General features: G+C 37.0%; 4 long non-coding RNA genes across 5 annotated transcripts; 2 read left to right on the top strand and 2 right to left on the bottom strand.

Moving 5' to 3' along the window:
* Positions 1-623: 623 nt before the first annotated feature.
* LOC148724384 (uncharacterized) lies at positions 624-1977 on the bottom strand. Its single transcript, XR_015991221.1, has 2 exons — positions 1536-1977; positions 624-866 (listed from the first exon to the last, which is right to left on the bottom strand). It is a non-coding gene; the product is annotated as an uncharacterized LOC148724384 (long non-coding RNA).
* A 3791-nt stretch (positions 1978-5768) lies between these two features.
* LOC111346754 (uncharacterized) lies at positions 5769-7597 on the top strand. Of its 2 annotated transcripts, none has more exons than XR_015991209.1 (3): positions 5769-5925; positions 6478-6586; positions 7392-7597. It is a non-coding gene; the product is annotated as an uncharacterized LOC111346754 (long non-coding RNA). The 2 variants fall into 2 exon arrangements; XR_002696437.2 differs by having other exon boundaries at positions 5798-5925; positions 6397-6586.
* Positions 7598-10298: 2701 nt separating this feature from the next.
* Positions 10299-12077, top strand: LOC148724383 (uncharacterized). The gene is made up of 2 exons (XR_015990886.1): positions 10299-10626; positions 11739-12077. It is a non-coding gene; the product is annotated as an uncharacterized LOC148724383 (long non-coding RNA).
* Positions 12078-17110: 5033 nt separating this feature from the next.
* On the bottom strand, positions 17111-18888 carry LOC148724382 (uncharacterized). The gene is made up of 2 exons (XR_015990860.1): positions 18617-18888; positions 17111-17492 (listed from the first exon to the last, which is right to left on the bottom strand). It is a non-coding gene; the product is annotated as an uncharacterized LOC148724382 (long non-coding RNA).
* Positions 18889-22551: the final 3663 nt, after the last annotated feature.

Below are 22551 nucleotides of genomic sequence, written 5' to 3'. Positions count from 1 at the left end.
AAATTAAAACTTTTTTTCAAAAGTCCTTACTCGCACTCAATCTTACCGTATCAAACGCAACACTGGAACCAAAATGGAGAAAAACTAAACAATATATATATCGAGAGAAGGGTTGTTAACTCCGTGGCCTCGTGGTCTCATTTCAAGATACCGCAACGGCGCATACACGAAAACTTAATTTCCCTTATAGGAACCCAGGCGACGGCCGCGTGTCGACCAGCCGTAACAAACTGCATTAAGAAGAATGGGGATTGTTGATATGTAAGTAGTATTGTCCATGTCTCTCTCCTTCTTTGTTTAAGTAGTCCATTTTACAGTTATGTGCCTGGTTGCCAAGTCTTTAAACAGGAGTGAGGCTAACGGTGACCTTGTTATGAAAGAAACGTTGATACTTTCCTTAGATAAATTACTTTGTTATCATGCCAACTAGATATTGGTCTCTATAGCAATATGACCTTCAGCCTCACTCCAAATCAAAGGCTTGGCAACTTATTACACAACTGTAAAACGGCTCATTGCCCAGAAAGTTGGGACTTTAAAGGCGTCAGCCTACGTTTCTCTTGGGTTCTGGCAGAAATTGAAGAGGTGGATGATAAATTGAAAATAAAAAAGCATACGCTGAGTTGAACCCCTCCTTTTTCTTAGATCAAGGCAAAGTTTTTTATTTGACTTGAGAGAAATTAAAGTCGGTAGCAGAACCAATTCCATTAGCGATAGTTCATTTTACGCGTTACTTTAACTTTTAATTTTCTTTCGAAAACTCGACCCTAATCTTTCTCCGAATGATTTACTGTCAGCTTTTGTCAAAGTTGTCAAAAATCCTCGAGTACATCTTGTAAGTCAAAGCTTGCTTCTTTACCCCGTTTCTGCAGAAAAAAAAAGTCTGCTAATTAATAATGATTAAGGCAAAAAGTTTAAACCGTACTTTTCCATTAATGGCTGTTTAATCAACGGCGAAAAGGAAGTGGAACTCCTTTCAGCATCATACTACATGATTTTAAGTTTGGTAATATCGTGAGGCAACGGACAACCAACCTCGCATCAGAGCCGTCAATTAAGCATGGATGAATGGAATTTCAGTACTGGAAGGAAATATTAATGAAGGCTAAAATGCCACTAAAGTAGTGAAAGTACTGTTATTAATGATGGCAGTAATAAGAGAACTAATAATAATAATAATAATAAAAATATTTATAGTAATAAAACAGCCATAGCAATGCTTTCAACGATTATGGAAATTATGACAATAATAAAAACGATAATAGTAACAGCAGTAAAAATAATAGTTGCCAATCACTAACGAATGCTAAAAATATTGGAGACAAACGCTGCCGAGAAGTTTACTCTAAAATGGCGCTAAAAAAAAAAAACAGATTTTCACAGCGGGCACAAAGATGCACCACGAAATATATAGTAAATACATTATTTGACCCGATAGGCACAAAATAGGATGCCAGATAGCCGCTTAAGTAGATAACCAGTTTAATCTGTGTCGCGGTTTTGCAAGACTGCATAACTATTGTGTTACAATTTACCTTGGTTGAACTCGACCGTCTTCGTCTGCCACACACAACCCACGAGTGGTATCCACATACGCGTGGAAACAAGCTGTGTTCCGTTTTACTCCGTTTATTTTCAATATCCCTTCGCGTCTCTCCGTCGTTGATGTTCATCCTTTCCTCGTGTTTTCCCTCGGCATCCACCATCACTGACAGGGCTATTGAGACTAAAGCCACCCAGGCGAGAGTAAACAAACACTTTCCTTTCATACTTGTTATGATTATCCTCCCAAAATTATACCATACAAATCAGGGGTTTCTTAATCAACAGAGATTACTGTAGAATCCTCGCGATGAGAATGAAGGTTTCTTTGAAAAAATTGTCTTTTTATCCTCCTTTTTCGTTGAGACAATTTTAGAGTACTCCTAGCGAAATTTATGTGGCTCACTGTGGGCGGCGTAAATCTTTTAGTCTCCAAAATACTTTGTTTAAATGATTTCAATTAAGATCTAAATCGTTAATTGACATAATAGAAACGCTTGCTTATCAGCAGTCCTACTGGGGAGCTCCAAGCTTTGCTTTTGGGTTATTCGCACTCTACAGTTCAGCAAATTATATAAGTCTTAAAATAATACTGGTCTTTGTTTCATAGGCAATGTTTTAGCCATACTTGGCCAGTTTACAATCAGTAAAGCCTGGCATAGTAAACCCACGGCTTCAAGCAGCTGTTTAGCAGTAAAAATTTCCATATAAATGTAAGACATAATTACTGGATGAACAAGTTTTATATGCAAGCTAAAATGAGCAACCTATTGTTGAACAATAAAATGCCAGGCGGTTATCGGAAAGTGCTCTTCCTTTATTTTTATTTTTCCTTAAACCTTTGTTTCTGTCTTCACTCTCAGTACCGCTACATTTAATCAACACCTTGCATGTAGTGTACTCTTTTGATTACTAAATGGGGGCGGATGAAAAAAACATTGTGAAAGCAACTTAAAATTTCATGTGACATATTTCTTCCTCCAAGTCTCATTGGTTGGACTTCCTTGTAATGACACAATAGGGATAAATCAGTTTGATATACATCAAACGCTTATTAGAACACACGCTGTTTTCCTTTCATCTGATTGCGGGAATGCACCATTAAATTCATGACAGGTCACGGAAGCTGATTTTACTCGAATTTCAACGGATGTAGATATTCATCTTTCTATACTTACGGAGTACAATGACATATGCATGAAAATCACTTGTGAAAGGTCGCTTTCATATCATGCAGTTGGAAAGGTGGACCAGCTTTGTTTACCCTACGAGAATTGAACTAACGGACGCCAACACACTGATATAAGCCGATAAAGGACCCCCTATTTCATGCTCTTATTTCCGTTTTAATGTTTAAACACAGAATTAATAACCATTACAAAGCAACGGATCTTGCCGGATGTTCTTTTCTTTCATATCTAACGCTATATCGAGGTCATCAGCACACCCCATTTTATTTCAATTCATGAGCGCAATCCTTGAATTATAAAAAGACCTATCTTCCTGCGTATTGTCTTTACAACTCTAAGCAAATGGAACAACGAGGCGGTCTTCCTTGCGGACATAAAGCTTTCATCATCAGCCTTGACGTGGGTGCTTCAAAACACCTCAAGGCATTCTTATTGGATCGTGTCTTGATCCTGCGAAAGGAGTTGGAAAAATACCAGAGTGTTGAAATCATTTAGCGACTGCTCTTTGCTCTTAGGAACTGCATTAGTGGTATTTATCCATTCTTTTTAAACAAAATTCGGTCTGCCTTTAGGTTTATCTTTAAATGAATCCACCAAACTAGAATCACCGCAATATTTGTCGTGAACAAAGCCACTTTTCATTTACTATTGTTCCGACCACCTTCGCAAAATCGCGGCAGGAGTTCTCAAAAATCTGCTGTATGAGTTCATTTTTTGCTTCAAAGTTACAGTAAGGGGCAGAAAACGGAGTTTGGAGATAAATCTAACTAAGACCTTTGTCTTGAGGCAAATTAATGGTCTTTGGCAGAGTTTTATGACTCTACGCTTACTTTTCATCTTGCGCATTTTTCTTTTGTTTGATTATTTGCTTTACGTAAAAAGGACTTCAATTGGTGTTATTTACTGAGTATTTTTCAGTCTTCTGACAAATTAAAATATAACTCCATTCAACCCCAGACGGCCAAAAATCAATTACTTTTTTGCCAAATTAATCTTCAATTTAGCATTTCTGTCCGCAGATATAAAATTTAGCGTCCCTATGACGCGCCTAACGTAAAGTACTTGCAAAAAGATGAAATCTCGTCTTCGTTCTAGTAAAAAAGTGAAGCAAGACTAAGACTCACTTTTCTGGTTTTGCTTTGCATCAGGTGTATCGTGTTGTAGTAGTATTCCGCTAATGCATTTGCTGAGTCAGATGTTTTGTTGTTTTTTTTAAGACTATCGATCACTAAACACCGACGCAGAACAGAGCCTTCCATCAGGACGCTATGAAGAATAAAGCGTTTTAACATTTATTCAGTTTAATTATGGGCGTCTGAAAGAAATTTTTCAAACGGTATATATATTTCACAGGTTGCTGACTCGTGGGATGTGAAAGCAATCATCGGTTGCTGGTATTATTTAGTCTAAATACCACAGGAAAACTCTTAACAATTCTGTTATTTCTGTAGGGTACTGGCTAAGGAATATGTTGCTGATTAATGGGTGGCATTTGACATGTCTTTTCAAGCGTTGGCCGTTCATGGCAAAATGTACGTTTATATGCCAAATTAATTTAGTTTTCAAAGAGGCTTTCACAGGTGGAGCCCATTTCCATCTATCTTCTCATCTCTCTGTTTATCTTTCTTCTCAACCTTATCTTTCTTCTTATCCTATGGATTCACTCTCCAAACGAAAGCTAAGAAAGAAAACCATATGTAGGAGGCGGCTCACATAATCTTTAGACTTACATAGTGGTAACCTATATTCCGTACATGCGCACTCGGGTGTATAAATTGAAGCGAATAAATGAAATCATTGAAAGATGACTCTTGCTTTGCGACACATGAACGTTAAGTGCTACTGTGGTTTGTTTGAATTTATATTTATTCACCGAAGTGGAGGTGAATAGTGGTGCGAAAACGAGCGAAAACGAGCATAGTGGAATTTTCATTTTTTTTTAGCTTTAAATGCCTTCTCATCCCGCCTGAAGTACGTATTTGAAAAAGATTAATTGATATTTCCCAGTCAATTCCTTTTATCGTCCCTTTAATTCTCATTCCAAGAATAAAGGCTGTTAGTTTCGAAAGAAACTGTTTGGGGCTGCGTCGGTGGGAGTAACGAAATAATTTGGATATATCAACAAAGTTGAAATGGTAAATTGGCCACCGTAACGATTACAAAAGCTGACGTTTCGAGCGTTAGCCCTTCGTCGGAACGAATAGAGGAATTGTGGGTTGTGTGTGCTTTTAAAGGCAGTTAAATGGAGCTATGTTATTGGTGGAAACATGGCAACGAGAAAAACATGAATAAATTAGTGGAATGAAAAGCGTTCGTTGATCCCTGTGGGATTTAGACAGCCGGTTTGAAAGATGAGCTTTTGTTCAAGATTTTTACGGCTTTCCGTGCTACCTAAGTGCAAGGGAAGACCGCAGACTGCCATATATTGCTGAGCAATATCTAAGCTAGCTACTACCAAAGCCTGAACCTTAATATTGCACTAATACATTCTTGCAATAAGGCCCCTCTTTGGCTCTACGAGCGGAGAAGCCCGAGGAACCTTTCACTGCTCACTGTCACGACTAATACAAAAATCGCCTAACAGGAATAAGCCGTAAACGAATTACCAAGAATTGGTTATCCACCAGATTAGTGAAAAATCCGCTTTGAGCGACTCTACCATGGCCATAACCATCCAAAAAGGCTGTTTTAGTTCATACTCAGTTTATTTCAAAATTTTTTGACTCGTTCCATAAGCACAGTCGAACAAGACGATTAGATTTGTTTTGTTTCCAACGTTTTTAGCTTTTATTAAAGCCATATTACAAAGGATAACTTGAAAACTATCAAAATTGCCACTTATATACCTCCGAAGATTAATAATTTGGCGCCGGCCATAATAACAAGGGCCGGAAAATATCCAGATAAAATGACCAGCTGGTTTTGTCACACGAGATCTCGAGGATTTAACACAGATCGTTTCTTGGAAGGAACTGACGATTCCTGCGAACATCCTAAAGATAAAAACATTCAAATTAAAAAACAGCCAATAGAATGCTCATAATAGCATGTTAGATAACACTTAAACTTAAACGAAATTTGTGATAAACGCATAATCTTTGTTATGAAAGTAAATAATTTCTTCTCTCACTGTTCTATGCCTGAGTGAGGTGACATCGAATCTTAGAATAAGAATTGGTTGGCAAGATCAAAGGTTTGTAATTAGATGTTTTATATCATAGGAAAGCTCCAAACCAGCAAATCATAAAATTAAATGCACGGAGCGATGAAATCTTTCGATGGTATGACTTTGAACGAGTTTCGAGTTTGAAAAGAGGGTAAAAAACGCTTTTACGGAGCAAAGGCTTCAATTCCCTTGTTCTGTAAACTTTCCTTGAGTAAGATAGAACCAATGGCAAGAGTAATTCCTCTTTTGTCCGTGAGGGATGAATAATACCTTAATTCCATTCTTGCCAGGTTTTAAATGCCAAATGTTCTATATGTATCGGATAAAGTATCATCTGCTACTCCAAACATTATCGAGCCAATTAAAAAATCGATGGTGGTTTCGAAGATAGCAAAATGGATCATTCACTTTAAAGGGAACATCCTTGATAAGGAAGTACCGAATTTCAGATAAAGGCGATATAAAACGAGAGGTAATATCAACCTGTTAAATCAACAGCCTGTTTTGATGTAACTTCACCAAAACGGACATGGCAAGGTTCAAGTTGGTTTTACTGGCTCTAATAGCTGTTGTATTTAGTATTACAGACACCGAAACATCGGAGAAAGTTCTCCAACTATTTCCTCGTGGTTGTGGTATCCATGGATGGAAAAAATGCCGCTTTGCAAGGAGAAGATCATATTTACAGGTAACAGACGAATTAATGCTTGTCAAACTACCTACTATCTTTTTGCAACACTTTGTTTAAATCAGTGTTAGAATTTGGACAATTAACCGACCCGCTTGAATCCAGAGATTTTTCGAAGAAATGACAAATCGCTTGCTCAATTATAATTAAACTTTCCTTTCTCACTACTAATTTCTTTAAAGCACAACGTGCGTTAGATAATTACAAATTTTTTTTAACCTCACGACGAATTCCATTTGTTAGGCTCCAACTGTTCGAAAATGTAATTTTTCGCACCCTTGTATATAAAACTACAGTTTCAAGTCTTGCCTTCTTACCTCCCTGTGTGTACTTGAACTGAATTCCATCATGTCATTCTCACAAAAGAGAGCTTGCTACATGTCTTTACATTGGCTAATAATTCGACGATGATTCTCGAAATGTGGTTCTCTGCAGAAATGATGCATCCAAAGAACTCAAAATAGCGCCAATCCAAAAACTTCAACTTTCGAAATATTTTCTTATGACGCGGTAGAAAAAGATCTCTTTAGTACGAGGTCATGTGACACCAAGTTTTGTGTGGGCAAAAGAAGAAGTGTAGGAGCAGAAGAAGAAAAAAAAAACGGAGAAGAGGAAGAAGAGGAAGGACAAAAAAAGGAAATCCGGGAAAACGTTTCAGACAGAATCGTAAAGATCCTTGTCGCTGTGGTGGCTGTCTTCTTGGCTTCTTCATTTAGTTAATTTTTTTATGAATTTGAAAGTAAATTGATCTTAAATGATGAAGATATTTTTATGTTCTCATTTGAATATTTTTATTTCCTTTTAGAAAAAACGCATCAACAGAAGGGATGCCGGTATACATCTGAGAGAATAAACGTGACCAGTAGAATTCTTCAAACCGAAGAGTTAATCATCCTAGATCAGTGTGGAAAGAGTTTTCTGGTTTACTTTGATGTAGTGAAGTGGAATAACTTAACGTAATGAACAGCAATGTAATTTGTAAGAAGAATTAAAACCATATACTCTATTCAATCACGCGATTTTCATTAACTAAGGGGCACGTTTTAGGGCCATAGTTAATAGGTGTCAGAGAATTCTTTCAGTAACCGGGAATAGTCAAAATTCAGATACCAGTTAACAGTTTAATTCTTTATTTCGTTGTTTTTGCTAGTGTTCGTTTTATCTTGTGTTTGTTCGTTTATTTTCTTTACTTCTCACAAACTGAGCCTTGATAACTGGGTCATTCAGTTTGACACAATTTATATACTATAGAAATGCTTTTCTGCATGGTGATGCTGGAAAAGCTAACAAAGACACGGGAAAAAGAAACTCGTCAACATCCGAACCATCGCTCTTTATTAACCGTCGGGAGGCGAAAGCTGTCGTTTGCAAGGCTCCTTGTTCACCAATTATCCCTCTCTCTCTACCCCCTCTCCCTCTCTCTCTCCCCTCTCCCTCTCTCTCTCACCTCTCCATCTCTCTCCCCCCTCTTCCTCTTTCTCCCCCCTCCCTCTCTCCCCTTCTCATCCATCTCCTTTTACTAGAAACCAAACAATTTTTATCTACGCATTATGAAAAAGAACTCAGTGATCTGGTCACACTTGCCATTGTAATATGACGTACAATATTTAACCTCCAATTACGAGAACCATGACCTACGTTCACAAATAGCTGCTGTTCGTCGTCAAAACAAATCATCGAGAGGTTGAAAAAGGAAAGTTGCGAATTTTTTAAATCACAGAAACAATCAAAATGGTGATGTCCGAAGTCGAACTTCTGGCACATAATTTATAGTCTTTTAAGCATCTTCTCCTTTAAGAAAAAGAATGAATGTAAGCGGTCAACCTCTCTTATCATGAATAAATAAACTTACTCAAGAAAGAATGGTGCTTCATTTTCTGATAATGCTCGAGATGCTGCATACACTGCTTGTTCTTTACATAACCAGTCGCAACTCCGCGGATCAAGTGTTACTTTTTTAATCAGAGGCTCGGTATCTTTTTGTGATTGTTATTGCTATTGAAGGGGAGTGTTCACCGAAAACAAAATGCCTTTTTCGACGGAAGGGCATTGGTATTTATTCCATTGTATTCTAACGCAATGACCCAATTTTGTTTAAACTCTCTGTGTGTCGCAGCACCAGTGAGTGCGTAACCAACCAATTTAAATTTTTGACAATCTATGATTTGAATTCAGCCTAAAAATGATTGTGATGCAGTGGCTTCACTTTTTTGCTGTCAACTAAAGAGATCAAATGCTTGCAAGTTTGTTTTCTCGATTCAAGTACGTTTGAATCTCGTTTTGGAGTGCCTTCTCTTCCCTACAATACAAGATTAGGGATGCATTTTTTAATTTTGAAACGCATATTTATTATGTTTTTTAATTCCTGAAATCTATTGAAGAACAGGTACGTACAAGTAACAAGAAATCACTTAGATTGAAAAACAGCAGTGACGTCCAGCTCAGTAGATACATTTGCTTCAAATGAAAAAGGCTCATTTCCTTGCTCTAAAATGCATCTAGTTTTAGAAACAGAAAACTTGAACAAAGATAAAGGAACCATTCACCTTTTTTCGGCTTAAGAGAACGGTTATTGGATGAATGTTTTAGTATTGCGCAATGAAAGTCAGAAGTTGAATTAATTGAAGTTTTTCAAGTCGCGTTGACCTCCCACTTACCACGTTATATCTGTGAATACCCACCTCCTGCCTTGGCGCTGAAAAGAAAATGTTAGCATTGAAAAGCAAATATATCCTGTTTTTATAGACGTTTGATATTCAGTATCATGAAGTTCTGTATCTCGTTTAAAACTAAAACATGCTCCTCCCAAGGAGAAAACATTCTGCTGTTTTGATAACCTAAATGTTATTTATCAAGGATCATTTTGCCTAACAGTTTACTAAATGTGCTCTTCCAAGTTATGCTAAACGTTTAGGAAACAAATAGCTAAGCTGGATGAAATCAAAGGCCAATCTTTTTGAATAGACACTGCTCTAATTGGGACCAAAGCAAAAGCTTATTTGGCAATGTCCGTTTTTTATTGCTCTACTATTAAATGATGCTTCCTTTTTAAACCTACTGACGCACCATTACATCTGCAATTCTTTTGTATCCAAGAAAATCGTAAACAAATCTTCTTCAAATGTCACTTGAATATTCCTTTTTCACCGTATGATACTCATCAGCTGAAAATTTAGTAATACTATAAAATCTAGCTTTTAAGCTGGTACGAATTCCTTTTTTGATAAATCGTGTAACCCAAATTCATCAAAACTAAGAGAATATTTACTTGTGCATTTTCAACACAACTTTCTGACCCTCTGCAATCTGTCTATATCCTCATTAAAGGAAGTATCTGGTCATGTTCAAAGAAGAACAAACTTCAATAAAAAACAGTGATGTGGTGTGTGATTTACAGCAATTATTACTTTTTTTTTTGCAACAGATATAAACTAACCGCTGCATCTGCTTCAACAATCCTTTGAGCAGTCGAATGGGACGTAATTATCCATCCATTCATTCACCTTTCACTGCACACAAAAGCTTTAAAGTGCCTCGGAAGAGGTAGTGGGCTGCAACTAATGACAATTGATGAACTTTAGATCGTTTCGTGTCGTGGCCACTCTTAGAGACACTCGTTTTTCAGAGGAATGTAAGAGATTTCCCAAACAAAACGAAAAATATATCAAACCAAATTCCGCCCATGCCTTTTAAAGAGAAACGCACCTGCAGTTAGAAGAAGTATATAAATGAAAGGAAAAGGACAATATTTTGGATCAACTGACGAACCATTCACTACCTTTCGACTAATCAGTATCTGACCTTTCCTCAAAAAGTTGGTTCTCTTTCAAAAAGTAAACTTTGAAATGTTTTCCACGCAATGTATGCTCTTAGCGCTCTTTTTCGTTCTCTCACCTCCTTCATTAGCTTTTAAAATAGCAGGGAATGAAGATTTCCTAGGAAGTGGAGGTGGTAGTCAAAAACAGCAAACCATTTTGGGTCCATCCACTATAGCTTGCTTTTGTGGCCTAACGTCCTTCAAATGTTGCTACGATCACCCGGTAAGTTCTGGACACTTCCAAAAATCTGATACCGTCCTAAGCGTTTTAAAATAATTCTTTCAAGTCGGGTACTTTTCATTAGCGCGTACATGGCATTCCTCCTGTTTACACCAGTTTCATCTTTTTTTTTGTTTTTGTTTTTGTTTTTTCTTTTTATAACAACACTGCAAGGTTCAGTTTTCCTTCTAATTCACTTCTTTTCGGTCGAATTTATCGTCTTCGAAAATCTATTTGATCTCGATTTCTTTTATTTCTGATGGACAAAAAATCTGAGTTTAAGATATTCAAGCAGGAAACTGTTACATTTAGTGTCTTGAGAAAAAATAACATCTAACACAAGTCGTGTTATAAAAATGTTTCTCTTGTGCAAAGCTAATAGAACAATTAATACTCACATCGACATTTCACTCCCCGTTATATATAGGCTTTCATCGCATTTCTTTTCTTTCAATCCGAATTTTTCTTCATTATTTTATGATTCAACTATTCCTCATTTATTTTATACTAGTGTACGGGTGTTTTGTTTGCTATCTGCTTTCGTTCTTGAATTAAGTCCTCTTAAAGAGGAAATTTAAAATTATTCATAGCTCGGTTTAAAAAAGTAGATCAATATTTTCAATTTCCTTGCCATAGAGCACAAGGAGAACAAGTCAACCAGAATTTTACCCTATTGTTGTGATGAAAGGTTGCAGTCGAATTTAAGATATGATTAGAAATATTCAAACCTCGGAAAGACGTTATTTTCCTTATTTCACGGATTACATATGAACACTTAAATATGAGAATGGTGTCAAACATACGAATAAAACAAAACAACTCGAAGATGGAACACAATGGCCTGAAATGGTCTGTTGTACCTACCATTAGACTATTTGCACGGAATTCTTCCATGAAAATAGCGGTGAATTTCGCATGTAAAACTTTTAAGCAAAAAATAATAAATCTGAGCGTTAGATTACATTACCGCTGGGTTAAAAAAAAAAAAAAAAAGAAATCACTCATGATAATGAAGGTAAATATGGCATGTGTAGGGACTTTCTCAACAATAACGACACCATATGCTACGTTGACAATGAATTTAAAAAAAAAAATCACCCATTTATCCATAACAGGTTGGGAAGAGATTCGAAGCATGGAAACGAAACAACAAGCTGTTATAAGGAGTAAACCAATGGACAAAGGCAGAAAACGGAGACAGAAGGAGGAAATCCATTTGGGACGGGGGCGTTGAAAATGTTTGACCTTCACAATATCTTCTACAGGACGGAATTACAAGAAGCTAGAGCGCGTGGACTCAAAGGCTTGCATTAAGTTGCTATGGTTTTAATTTTTCCGCAATACAAAGAAACCAGAGAGGCTTCATTTTCTGTTTTAGGGGAAACTGCTAGCTTGTTATTTGAGTGAGAGCTGAATCAAAACCACATGTCAATAAACAACAAAATGTGTAGAAAGGAAGTACAATTGAATTTTTTGGTTTAATACCGTATTATCGATGGAACTGAAACTCTGTCACGACTTTGATTCGACAAAGGGCTGTAAGATTCTTGTGGGTGGCTAAGTTTTTAACACTTTCTTTGTCTATTTGATTCTGGAAAGAATACGTTCAAAGCGACCGAGTGATATCGGAAATATGTCGCATATGCTTCCATATGGTCTTCATCAACCACTTCTACATATCCCGTGGTGCAACGCTCAGGTCCTCTTTCAATTTTTTTTCAGCAGAAAAGTGCCAAAAATATCGCATAAGGAAAGAAAAGCGAAACTGTGCTCCTCAGGGATAATGAAATAGCTTTTTTAGAATATGTACATCTTAGTGTGAAACCGTCTAAAACCAGGACAAGTTATTTACACCAAAGGGTGGCATGGCAAAATTGAAAGAGAGGGAAGCTTATGATAAATCCGAGAAGTCGGGAAAACGGGGGGGGGGAGGAAGGGGGGCTACAAGTGAAATATTTCAACTATATCCGCTACAGGAAGTCGTTTAGTACGACATAACTCGCTATCATTTTCTAATGAAGAGTTTCAGACGGCGAATTCCCTTCTTTCGTTCTTTCGTTCTTTCGTTCTTTCGTTCTTTCGTTCTTTCGTTCTTTCGTTCTTTCGTTCTTTTGTTCTTTCGTTCTTTCGTTCTTTCGTTCTTTCGTTCTTTCGTTCTTTCGTTCTTTCGTTCTTTCGTTCTTTCGTTCTTTCGTTCTTTCGTTCTTTCGTTCTTTCGTTCTTTCGTTCTTTCGTTCTTTCGTTCTTTCGTTCTTTCGTTCTTTCGTTCTTTCGTTCTTTCGTTCTTTCGTTCTTTTCGTTCCTCTCGTTCTTTCGTTCTTTTCGTTCCTCTCGTTCTTTCGTCCTTCCGTCTTTTCGTATAGTAAACGAATCAAACATTCTAATAGCTGGAAAAAAAGGTATCCAGAGGATATTTGAGCAGTCGGCCAGGATGCTATTAACTGGCCTTTGCAGTAGTGATGAGGGGGAAAAGTGAAGCTACGCACTGTTACCCGGAGATTCAAGAGAGATATCCGACCATATAAATTGACATAGGTTTTCTCCATTAAGTATCGTTGAGCTCCGGACTGGGAAGAGGAAGAAAAGAGTGTTTCCGGTCAAGACTGCGTTGGCATAAAACTGGATAAGCAGTTATCTTAGATTTACTCCGAACAGAATCTACCAAGAAGTTGCGTCGGCAGCGAAATCTGGACTACTGGTAAAACACATATCGACGCAGAGATATAAAAAGGTACAAGTCTAGTCCGCTAAATATTAGCCCTAGCTTGCTCAGCGTCACATCTCCTAAAGAATCGGAAGAAGAACCCTGTTATAGTTTTAATTTGAATGTGATTTTAAAACGAACTCGCGAAAATATTCGATACTTAGAAACAATTTAAGAAATTGTAGGTGCCAATTTACTGTTGGAGAATCCTTGAGGTAAATTTGACTACTTTTGCTTCGTTTTAAACGTGGATTGCGGCTGTTGCAGAAGTTTAAGTGTGAGTATCGATTGAGAGGAATTAAAAGACGCTAAGTGCGGTGTATTTAATATCGTACTTTACTTTCTTTAGAGGAACAAGGTGTCACTATGGTCTCTAAAAGGAATAATTGACTCTTTCATTCCACAATGACATCACTTCTACAGCACAATAATTACCTCTCATGTCAAAACAAAAGTGATTTATCCGCAATCTCAATGAAAAATGACTGAAATAAGCGCAAACATACGCAATTTATAACTATAGAAAGACAGATGATAAGGTCGCATTTTATTTTTTTAATTTTTTTATCTAGAGATTTACCATAAGGTAGGTGTAGAAACAATAGGACTCCAAGTCCCTTACTAGGTGTTTACACCCTACAAACCCAACCCACCCATCCCTACAAACCCAACCCAACCATCCCTACAAACCCAACCCACCCATCGATATAGTTTAGATTGCTAGGATGAACCCAACCCACTTCGACGAAAGGAGAAAAAAATACAAAAAATATATCGAGACATTAGCAAGAACAAATAGAGGACACATTAACTTTACGACATTTGGGGCAGATTAACTTAAAGGTGGGGACATTGTAAAATAAGCAGAATATCGTGTTAATTTTTTTTAAAAATTTCCGCCCTTTTCGTTTCAGATATCATCAACATCTTAACTATGCAATGAATAAAAAAAAAAACAAATAATCTTTCTTTTTATGAATTTAGCAGTGGAACACATGTAAGGCGAAGAACTTCTAAAAAAATAGCCTATGGATTCCGAAATTTGCTCAAACAATTTCAAACATAATTTAAAAAAGCAAATTTAAATATACCTAATCACTCTAAGCAACATATGGCAATCTGCCATATGTCTAATCATTCTAAGCAACATATGGCAATCTGCGGTCTTTCCTTGCACTTAGGTGGCACGGAAAGCCGTAAAAATCTTGAACAAAAGCTCATCTTTCAAACCGGAAGTCTAAATCCCACAGGGATCAACGAACGCTTTTCATTCCACTAATTTATTCATTTTTTTCTCGTTGCCATGTTCCCACCAATAACGTAGCTCCATTTTCTGCCTTTAAAAACACACACAACCCACAATTCCTCTATTCGCTCCAACGAAGGGCTAACGCTCGAAACGTCAGCTTTTGTAATCGTTACGGTGGCCAATTTACCATTTCATCTTTGTTGATATATCCAAATTTAAATAGAGGTATTTGAATTGAGATAAAAAAGAATACTCCAAATAATCACTGTGAGCGAAAATTTTAAGAACAAACTGTAGCGAAGAACACCATGTGCGCCAAAAATCATCTACGTCATTCATATTTGTACGTCACTGGCTATCAATAAAGCATGGATCATTTAAGCTCTAATTAACAAGAATACAATACCTTTGAACAGGTGTAGAAAATGTATGAACCCAGACAAAAATCACAGCAAAATGGGGGCGTATTGATAATATCTAGCTCGTAAACTACACCAGATTCTTTTGAGGTAACAATAAGCTGCAAGTGGCTTTTTCTTAGCGGAAAGTCGGGGCGAAATGAGTGTCGAAAAGAGACGTATATTTTCTCCTACGATCCTCTAAACTGGTACGCTTCAGGCTTTGATCCTCTAAACTGGTACGCTTCAGGCTTTGATCCTCTAAACTGGTACGCTTCAGGCTTTGATCCTCTAAACTGGTACGCTTCAGGCTTTGATCCTCTAAACTGGTACGCTTCAGGCTTTGATCCTCTAAACTGGTACGCTTCAGGCTTTGATCCTCTAAACTGGTACGCTTCAGGCTTTGATCCTCTAAACTGGTACGCTTCAGGCTTTGATCCTCTAAACTGGTACGCTTCAGGCTTTGATCCTCTAAACTGGTACGCTTCAGGCTTTGATCCTCTAAACTGGTACGCTTCAGGCTTTGATCCTCTAAACTGGTACGCTTCAGGCTTTGATCCTCTAAACTGGTACGCTTCAGGCTTTGATCCTCTAAACTGGTACGCTTCAGGCTTTGATCCTCTAAACTGGTACGCTTCAGGCTTTGATCCTCTAAACTGGTACGCTTCAGGCTTTGATCCTCTAAACTGGTACGCTTCAGGCTTTGATCCTCTAAACTGGTACGCTTCAGGCTTTGATCCTCTAAACTGGTACGCTTCAGGCTTTGATCCTCTAAACTGGTACGCTTCAGGCTTTGATCCTCTAAACTGGTACGCTTCAGGCTTTGATCCTCTAAACTGGTACGCTTCAGGCTTTGGATTGCGATGCTCATGTCTACCTAACTGATTGCACATCGACACCGTCTCTATGCACAGAAAATGTTTCCACCTCATTCGGGGAGAAATTTTGGAAGTTGAACATTGATGAACATGAACCAATTGTGTAAACTCTTCACTTTATTGTATTACTGTCGGTAAAACAATTCATATGGGGTTAGTTTTGAGACTTCGGCATTGGATCAAGTAAGAACTATTCCCCTGTTTTGTTGTTGTTTTTTTTTTTTTTTCCTTTATTCTCAACACTTGTCCACTTGATACTGTATTGTTATTACACGACTCGGGCAGTCAGAGGGCCAATAACTAAAATCAACCAATCAAAATGCTCTATTGCCAGTCAATATTCTCTCAGTATTGGACCGGGCACTGTCCCGAACGGTCCCGAATGATACCGCACTTGTGTCCCTTTGAACTTCAGTCGTGTAATAAATATCTTATTAACCAAGCTTGCTCGGGACCGTACTGGAAGAATATCGGCCCTCGGTCTTTTTTGTACGGACCAGTTGCTGCGCTCGGTCCGTACTGTCAAGACCTCGGGCCGATATTCTCCCAGTACGGCCCTCGCGCTTGGTTAATAAGAGATATATATATATATATATATATATATATATATATATATATATATATATATATATATATATATATATATATATATATATATATATATAACTGCAGACAGTGCACACTGTTTCGACCTATGTGGGTCTCATCAGTGCAGTGCAGACACTGGGCCAAGCTCTGTAATAAACCATTGCCTGGGCGCTACACTTGTGGGACCAAGAGCAGACATGTTGCCATGCGAGAGTGCTCAAATCACAACTAAGGTGATGAGCTTCGCCCGAAGGCTAAGTGCATGGCAACCCCAGTGTAGAGTGCTCAATCGCAAGGTAGCCAAATGGCAAAGCCAAGCGAGAGCTATCTAACTGCAGACAGTGCACACTGTTTCGACCTATGTGGGTCTCATCAGTGCAGTGCAGACACTGGGCCAAGCTCTGGAATAAACCATTGCCTGGGCGCTACACTTGTGGGACCAAGTGCAGACATGTTGCCATGCGAGAGTGCTCAAATCACAACTAAGGTGATGATATATCATAGAGGGAAATTCTGTCTTTGTCAGTCATGAGAATTAAAGGATCCAAAAAATAAAGGTCAGCGAAAACTGATATTCTTTTACTTGGACTTTGAGGTAAAATTGCATATAAATCTCGTAGCAAAGGAAAACTAATTATCTTTATCACTATTGATCAAAAACCTCGTCGTGGTCAGTTAATTGTTTTAATGGTTAAGCAAAGGCTGCAAGAGTAGACAAAATTGCAAAAAGTAATAAGTTTAGATCAAAGTGTACATCATTCAGCGCGCATTCAGCGAACTCACAGAAAAACTTTTCCTTTAAAAATAAAGCCTTTCTTCTGCAATTGATAGCCATTAATTTATCTATAACAACTTATCGTCGATCAATAGAATAATTGTAAACATGCCCAGCCATTTTAATTTAATGCTCTCCTGAAGTAACTCATTCTCTGAATGAGTGTGAAAAAATTGTCGTCAAGGGCCATTTTTGACGTCCTCAACATAGATTGTGTTATTTATTCCCGAAATCGTCTTCCATTCCTTGCATAAGCTTGAAGCTCACCGAATCCCATCTGTAAAAAGAAAAGAAAATGTTTAAATACTTATTATTTTCAATGCAAGTAAAGAGAGGAGGTATGGCTATTATTATTACCTTCATAATTTTCCATGCCCGATTTATGGAATTAGCCTCCTCCTCTAGAGCCATAAAGAGATATTCTTTAATCCATCTCTTAAAAAACGTTGGAATCTAAGTATAGGGTTCCCAGTCGATCTGCGGGGCCAAAATTATTTTGCCTTCAACCGCCAGAAATAGGTAAATAATATTGAGAAATTGAACCGACGATGGAAGATCTCGCAGAATGTCTCTGGTGGCATGGAAGTTTCACAGTCACTTAGACTCTCTAGTGGAGATGCAGTAATGTATTTAAGTTAGGGCATCGAGCAGAGATGAAGCTCCAGATCCTTACAAAGTATGATACTTTTTAAGGGATATCTCCATGGCACGGAAAATGATCAAATAAGGAGCGAGACACCCATTTTGGGAGCTATTCATCTCTAAGCACAAGAAAATGTCAGGGAGACTATTTTAATAAAGACAAACTCATGGGCCCGGTTGTAATTTTTGCCAAGTAACAAATTGGCCAAAGAGACGGGGTTTGAAATATCTCATCGCATTAAACTTTCACTTGTTTCGCGCATCTCATACCGTTATATATTAAAAATGCAAGGCAAGTCAGTAAGCGAGGTATTTTTTCAAGTTAAGGAAAACCTCTTGGTCAAATAGTAACTAACACTGCAAGTCATCATTTGAAGTGGTTGCTTATGATTAAATCCCCAATTTAGAATGACCAGCAAATTGAGGCATAAGCAAAATCTATTGTCTGTCTTCAATATCTATGGTAAGGCGGAGGTTTTCATCGATCAATAGCTGTTCTCTGAAGTTTTTCTTTTAACACCACATTTAATAGAAGTGAGCTATTCGATTATAACGTTAAACAAAATCTTTCTGCGAAAAAAAATGCTATGCATCTGGTTTTAGGAAGATTTCTCTCGTATTTGTTCAAGCCTAAAGGGTAATTTACGAAAAAATCATAGCGAAGAAAAATGATTCTAAGTTAGGAATAATTAAGAAACCTTACAGGACTATAAGTCCTTACACTAACATCGCAATATTATTCTGGGAGCTGAAACTAACCTTTGAAAACATTCTTCCCTTCCGGCAGCATTTCACTGAGGTAATACCACATATACACGCCGGTTTGGGTCGCTGATGAAGATATTGTAACTCAGGAGGGTTACCAGCATCTTCCTTGTGTTTCTTTCCGTTTTTCTCATCCAAAGCTAAAGTGGAAGTGGAAATCATCATGGCAATGAGAAAGGTGAGCATAACCGACATTGTTTCACTGTTCTTCAAAGCGGAACTATGTTGATGAAAGTCTCCTGTATGGGCTGAGACCCTACACTATTAAGAGCCTTTTATATCTTAGAAACTTGCCGCTGCAATGTTTAAGTTTTATGTGGGCGTCCGTTCTTTTTGATTTATTTTGTTTTGATTGCGAATCGTTCTAGATAGCGCAGTCCTTGGTACCTTTAAATGTAGGTAATAAAGCAAAATTTAAGAAATTAAAATAAAACTTCACATTAGGTATTAACAGGTATTCACTGTTGATTTAAGATGTGCCGACCAGACAGCAAAAGAGAGGAATACCCATGGTGAAATTTGAGTGAAAATTATTTCGAGAAATTATAAGTTGTATTTTTGGCTTGTCATGATTGTTTGTCCAAAGTTTAATTCCCAGACGCATTTTCATCTATTTCGAGTTGTATTTTATATTATTACAGAAATTCATGACTAAGTGATCAATCTTTCTTTTAATAGATAAGTGTGACATGTTATTATGGTTAAACGTATCATTTCTACTAAATTCGAATGGATTCACCGAATTTAAGCAATAAAAAAAGATGAAAAAACTAAAAGAGGGCATCTTGTTTTAAGGTGTAGTTTAAACGAATGTAAAAATGCCTGTTGAAAAAGATGCTTCAGAGTCATCTATTCAGCTGCCAAAGCAGTGAGCTTGATCTCGTCCACGGAACTGGAACTATTTATCTCTGATCAAACTCGAAACATTGATATCTCTATGACTCCTATTGTTTCGTCCAAACACCTTTTGTAAACTATTATGAACTAAAGTGGAAAGACATGAGGTGAAAGTTTTCATTGCACAAAAGTCAATTTCCTTCTTGAAATAAAAAAAAGAAGTAACACCCTTCTATGAGCATCGACCACTTTGGGAAGTTATTTTTTAAGAAGGTAAATAGGTTGCAATGCACACCGGTCAAATAGTCGAAAACGACGCACCGGCAACTGGAGAGATTTGAAAATGACGTCAACATATTTTCGAGTTCTCTCTTGCCAACTTCAAAGGGCAAAAACAATTCGTGCCGGTAAATGTTTACAAAACTTTATCATTGATCGGTGCTTTTTACGTAATTACGACAATATAAAGAGTACAGTTTTTGTATTCAACAGAAGTCATAGGTGGTGTTCCAAGAAGTACAATTTGACTTAAAACTTTAATTTATTGTAAATTTGAAGAAGGCCTTGATTGGGCTAACTCAATTGAATGGCAAAAGTATTGTTCATTTGCGACTGTAATGCGTCATAAAAGTTCAGCCCCATGCAGACCAATGGCAAAATTTGTAAGTTTAATAAAGTTCAGGAATAGGAACTGCTTCTAAAGAATAAGGCTTCCTGTTTTAAAAAGAAAAGAAAAAATAAGATCGTTTCCGATTTAATGAAGTAAAAGGTAATTCGAAAACGAGGTAACTTCTGGGTTATAGAACGATTTATTTTCAACGAAGATGACGAGATAAATACCTATTTTTTATTTTTTATTTTTATTTTGGTACAAGGGAAGCGGTTTCTAAATGTGATAATTAATTGCGAAGACAAAAAGGTCGTCTACTTTTTCTAAAAATGACTCAATTCAGCATGTCTTTGATTTTTTAAAAAATAATTTTTGAATTAAATGTAAAGGTAACTACCTCGATCAGAACACAAATCCGAGTAAAATAAAATAAAATTTTCATCCTATAATTTTCACTAATTTATTGAGGGAACTTATTCTTATTCAGGAGGGGAATGTCTAATAGTTGATAAAAAGGCAGTATTTATTATGTATTCTATCCTTCTTCCTCCCCATTCTCGCTCTCTATTTTTTGTTTTGCTTCATTTTTTCTACTTTACTTTTTTTCTTTGATTAATTCTCTTTAATTTCCTCTTTTCTCTGCTTTTGCCTGTTTTTTGTCTTTTCTTCGTTCCTCCCTACCTGATTTTTTTTCTTCCTTTTCAACATTTTCCTCCAAATACTTTTCCTTTCCTTTGTGTATGTCTAAAATTGTCTGCGTCTTGGCCCAACGCAAAAACTGTGTCTCCTTTGTCAAAAATATGGGGAGTCCACTTTCTGAAGGAACAATGGCAGATGTCGCACTCACTGACGCACGTAAGAGGAAAACAATCGTTTCAAAAACCAAAAACATTAATTTTAGAACTCCTCCTTGCATCACACCAATTTAATATTAGATGATATCTCATTTTGATGGAAAGCTATGAGCCTTTAACTCCACTTTGAATGGATTAAATCAAATCACAAAGATGCAAGTTTATCATCAACTCGCCTTTCTTCTGCTCCTTCATGAGTCTTGAAGTTTTCTGTACAAATCGAAAATTTCATATTTTTCTTTTTATAACCATACTTATTGCAAAAATGTTCCAGAAAGCCTAAAACGCCCACCTTTCGAAATTCATTTTAAAATTCTCAGGAGGGGTTCAAATTTCTCACCTTTATAAGTACTATGCAAAATATACTATAAGACAGGAAGCGTTGGAGGAGAAAGGTCATTATTAGCTATTGAATTAATCTTGAAGTGCTGAAAATATAATTTAAGAAGGCTCTTCAGCAGATCTAGTATCTCATTTTCCCCTGACTTGCAATGTATTTTTCCGTTTGGGTGGAGTTAAGTGGAAAGTTCGAGGTCCTTGCTTCTAACATTTGCTATCTGCACGTTAAAATTAGTACAAACTTCATTAGAGTAAGTGATTATATAGTAATTCATCTCTCTTACGAAAGGTGATGCATAGGTAAGAATTATTTCAGAGAACGTTCGGCTAAGCACGCCTTTAAAGTGATACCAAAACGGTGTAAACAGATTTCAGGGGAAACTAAAAACGATATTCATTTTTCAGGAATGAAGTGAGGCTAGATCCAGAGCTATCATAATTATTCTTAACGACGCTTTGAATGCTTCCTATAAAATTCTTACTCAGATACAATGGAATATATGAAGTTCATATATTTTGAACTGCGGTATTAGATACGTATTGCTTAAATAGCGCTATCTACTGCGAGGATCGTGCATCATACGTAAAATTCTTACTGTTGAATGGAACTAGTCAAAATTTAGCCATAAATCATTATAGTCCAATCAAAGAGACTCAGAGCAAGTTTAGAAAGCTTACTTTTCCCTATTTTAAGATTTTTACGCTTATCACTGCCTTGACGATACTTCTTTCAAGACAATTTCAATCATGGCCTCATTTCATTTATTTTCACTCATTCTCCTGGGTCTTTAAAATTTACGATTACCAAGAGTCCAAAGTTAAATCGAAAACAAAGGAAAAAAGTATTTCAGTACTCTCGAGAAATTTAATAACCTGCACTCGGTCCAAATCGATCCTTCTGGTTCTCTCTCCTCTAAGAAGTTCTGTTATTCATTTGGATACTGCAGTTAAAAATTTAAAGTTGGATCTTTTTTTGGTGAACTTAAACGTTTGCTTGTTAACAAATTGCGAAATGAATGTCCTCTGAAATACGTATTTTAACCTTTTGGTGAAATTAAGTGACTTTATAACATAACCAAAGCAAAGCGCGCGCTCTGATTGGTCAATTTAGCGTCCCCCATTTGCCCATGGGTGTACGCTGCTGACGTGAGCAAATGCAAAGGCTATTTTTCCGCGCGTGCTTGTTTTTTCTGGTCACGTAAGATTTGTTAAATAAAAGAGAAACTCTTGTTCCAATGTATCAATGTTATGTTATAAAACAAATGGTAAACACCACAGCGTACACTATT

This window comes from Stylophora pistillata, chromosome 8 (assembly GCF_964205215.1).
Source record: "Stylophora pistillata chromosome 8, jaStyPist1.2, whole genome shotgun sequence".
In the NCBI taxonomy this organism is placed as follows: Eukaryota; Metazoa; Cnidaria; class Anthozoa; order Scleractinia; family Pocilloporidae; genus Stylophora; species Stylophora pistillata.
This window is presented reverse-complemented; position numbering and strand designations above follow the sequence as displayed.